The sequence below is a fragment of the Lampetra fluviatilis genome, unplaced genomic scaffold, assembly GCF_964198595.1.
Source record: "Lampetra fluviatilis unplaced genomic scaffold, kcLamFluv1.1 SCAFFOLD_781, whole genome shotgun sequence".
Taxonomy (NCBI): Eukaryota; Metazoa; Chordata; class Hyperoartia; order Petromyzontiformes; family Petromyzontidae; genus Lampetra; species Lampetra fluviatilis.
In genome coordinates this window covers 19,982-25,000 of record NW_027621240.1, presented here as the reverse complement: position 1 = coordinate 25,000, position 5,019 = coordinate 19,982, and positions in this window count along the sequence as shown.

Below are 5,019 nucleotides of genomic sequence, written 5' to 3'. Positions count from 1 at the left end.
CAGTCACTCACTCACCCACTCAGTCACTCACCCACTCAGTCACTCACTCACCCACTCAGTCACTCACCCACTCAGTCACTCACTCACCCACTCACTCACTCAGTCACTCACTCACTCACCCACTCACCCACTCAGTCACTCACCCACTCACTCACTCACCCACTCACTCACTCAGTCACTCACTCACCCACTCACCCACTCACTCACCCACTCACCCACTCACTCACTCACCCACTCACTCACTCACTCACTCACTCACCCACTCAGTCACTCAGTCACTCACCCACTCAGTCACTCACTCAGTCACTCAGTCACTCAGTCACTCACCCACTCAGTCACTCACCCACTCAGTCACTCACTCAGTCACTCACCCACTCAGTCACTCACTCACTCACCCACTCACTCACTCATCACTCACTCACTCACCCACTCACCCACTCACTCAGTCACTCACTCACTCAGTCACTCACTCACCCACTCAGTCACTCACCCACTCAGTCACTCACTCACCCACTCAGTCACTCACCCACTCACTCACCCACTCACTCACCCACTCAGTCACTCACCCACTCAGTCACTCACTCACCCACTCACTCACCCACTCAGTCACTCACTCACCCACTCAGTCACTCACCCACTCACTCACCCACCCACCCACTCACTCACTCACCCACTCAGTCACTCACTCACCCACTCAGTCACTCACCCACTCACTCACCCACTCAGTCACTCACTCATCACTCACTCAGTCACTCACTCACTCACCCACTCACCCACTCACCCACTCACTCACCCACCCACTCACTCACTCACCCACTCAGTCACTCACTCACCCACTCAGTCACTCACCCACTCACTCACCCACTCAGTCACTCACTCATCACTCACTCAGTCACTCACTCACCCACTCAGTCACTCACCCACTCAGTCACTCACTCACCTACTCACCCACTCACTCACTCACCCACTCACTCATCACCCACTCACCCACTCACCCACTCAGTCACTCACTCACCCACTCAGTCACTCACTCACTCACTCACTCACCCACTCAGTCATTCACCCACTCACTCACTCACTCACCCACTCAGTCACTCACCCACTCACTCACCCACTCACTCACCACTAACTCACTCACCCACTCACTCACCCACTCACCCACTCACCCACTCACTCACTCACTCACCACTAACTCACTCACCCACTCACTCACCCACTCTTCCACCCACTCACCCACTCACCCACCCACTCACCACTCACTCACTCACCACTCACTCACCCACTCACCCACCACTAACTCACCCACCACTAACTCACCCACTCACTCACTCACCCACTCACTCACCCACTCACTCACTCACTCACCACTAACTCACCCACTCACCCACTCACTCACCCACTCACTCACTCACTCACCACTCACTCACCCACTCTTCCACCCACTCACCCACTCACCCACTCACTCACCACTCACTCACCCACTCACCCACCACTAACTCACCCACTCACTCACCCACTCACTCACCCACTCACTCACCACTAACTCACTCACCCACCCACCCACCCACTCACCCACTCACTCACCCACTCACCCACCCACCCACTCACCCACTCACCCACCCACTCACCACTCACTCACTCACCCACTCACCCACCACTTACTCACCCACTCACTCACTCACCCACTCACCCACCACTTACTCACCCACTCACTCACCCACTCACTTCCTCACCACTAACTCACCCACCCACCCATTCACCCACTCACCCACCCACCCACTCACTCACCCACCCACTCACTCATCCACTCACTCACCCACCCACTCACTCACCCACCCACTTACTCACCCACCCACTCACCCACTCACTCACTCACCACTAACTCACCCACTCACCCACCCACTCACCCACCCACTCACCCACTCACTCACCTACTCACTCACTCACCCACCCACTCACCCACTCACTCACCCACTCACTCACCCACTCACTCACCCACTCACCCACTCACTCACCCCACTCACTCACTCACCACTAACTCACCCACCCACTCACCCACCCACCCACTCACCCACTCACCCACCCACCCACCCACTCACCCACTCACCCACCCACTCACCCACTCACTCACCCACTCACATCCTCACCACTAACTCACCCACCCACCCACTCACCCACTCACCCACCCACCCACTCACTCACCCACCCACTCACCCACTCACCCACCCACTCACCCAACCCACTCACCCACTCACTCACCCACTCACTCACCCACCCACTCACCCACTCACTCACCCACTCACTCACCCACTCACTCACCCACTCACCCACTCACCCACTCACCCACCCACCCACCCACTCACTCACCCACCCACTCACCCACTCACCCACCCACTCACCCACTCACCCACTCACCCACCCACTCACCCACTCACCCACCCACCCACTCACCCACCCACCCACCCACTCACTCACCCACCCACTCACCCACTCACCCATTCACTCACCCACTCACTCACCCACTCACCCACTCACCCACTCACTCACCCACCCACGCACCCACTCACCCACCCACCCCACTCACTCACCCACTCACCCACCCACTCACCCACTCACCCACCCACTCACTCACCCACTCACCCACTCACCCACTCACCCACCCACCCACTCACCCACTCACCCACCCACTCACCCACCCACTCACCCACTCACCCACCCACCCACCCCCACCCACTCACTCACCCACTCACCCACCCACTCACCCACTCACTCACCCACTCACCCACCCACTCACTCACCCACTCACCCACTCACCCACCCACCCACCCACTCACCCACCCACTCACTCACCCACCCACCCACCCACTCACTCACCCACTCACCCACCCACTCACCCACTCACTCACTCACTCACCCACTCACCCACCCACTCACCCATTCACCCACCCACCCACCCACTCACTCACCCACTCACCCACCCACTCACCCACTCACTCACCCACCCACTCACTCACCCACTCACCCACTCACCCACCCACTCACCCACTCACTCACCTACTCACCCACTCACCCACTCACTCACCCACTCACTCACCCACTCACTCACTCACCCACCCACTCACCCACTCACCCACTCACTCACCCACTCACTCACCACTCACTCACCCACTCACCCACCCACTCACCCCCTCACCCACTCATCCACCCACTCACTCACCCACTCACCCACTCACCCACCCACTCACCCACTCACTCACCCACTCACCCACTCACCCACTCACTCACTCACTCACCCACTCACTCACTCACCCACCCACTCACCCACTCACCCACTCACTCACCCACTCACTCACCCACCCACTCACCCACTCACCCACTCACTCACCCACTCACCCACTCACCCACTCACTCACCCACTCACTCACCCACCCACTCACTCACTCACCCACTCACTCACCCACTCACCCACTCACCCACTCACTCACTCACCCACCCACTCACCCACTCACCCACTCACTCACCCACTCACCCACTCACTCACCCACTCACCCACTCACCCACCCACTCACCTACTCACCCACCCACTCACTCACCCACTCACCCACCCACTCACCCACTCACCCACTCACCCACCCACTCACTCACCCACCCACCCACTCACCCACCCACCCACTCACCCACTCACTCACCCACTCACCCACTCACCCACCCACTCACTCACACCACCCACTCACCCACTCACCCACTCACTCACTCACCCACTCACCCACTCACTCACCCACTCACCCACTCACTCACCCACCCACTCACCCACTCACCCACTCACCTCACCCACTCACCCACTCACCCACCCACTCACTCACCCACCCACCCACTCACCCACCCACTCACTCCACTCACTCACCCACTCACCCACTCACCCACTCACTCACCCCACTCACCCACCCACTCACTCACCCACTCACTCACCCACTCACCCACTCACTCACCCACTCACCCACTCACTCACCCACCCACTCACCCACTCACCCACTCACTCACCCACTCATCCACTCACCCACTCACTCACCCACTCACTCACCCACCCACTCACCCACTCACCCACTCACTCACCCACTCACTCACTCACCCACTCACCCACTCACCCACTCACTCACCCACTCACCCACTCACTCACCCACTCACTCACTCACCCACCCACTCACCCACTCACTCACCCACTCACCCACTCACTCACTCACCCACCCACCCACTCACTCACCCACTCACTCACCCACCCACTCACCCACTCACCCACTCACCCACTCACTCACCCACTCACCCACTCACTCACCCACTCACTCACTCACCCACTCACCCACTCACTCACCCACTCACTCACTCACCCACTCACCCACTCACCCACTCACTCACCCACCCACCCACTCACCCACTCACTCACCCACTCACTCACCCACTCACCCACTCACTCACTCACCCACCCACTCACTCACCCACCCACTCACTCACCCACTCACCCACTCACCCACTCACTCACCCACTCACTCACTCACCCACCCACTCACTCACCCACCCACTCACTCACCCACCCACCCACTCACTCACCCACTCACTCACCCACCCACCCACTCACTCACCCACTCACTCACCCACTCACTCACTCACCCACTCACCCACTCACTCACTCACCCACCCACTCACTCACCCACCCACTCACTCACCCACTCACCCACTCACTCACTCACCCACCCACCCACTCACTCACCCACCCACTCACTCACCCACTCACTCACTCACCCACTCACCCACCCACTCACTCACCCACCCACTCACCCACCCATTCACTCACCCACTCACCCACTCACTCACTCACCCACTCACCCACTCACTCACTCACTCACCCACCCACTCACTCACCCACCCACTCACTCACCCACTCACCCACTCACTCACTCACCCACCCACCCACTCACTCACCCACCCACTCACTCACCCACTCACTCACTCACCCACTCACCC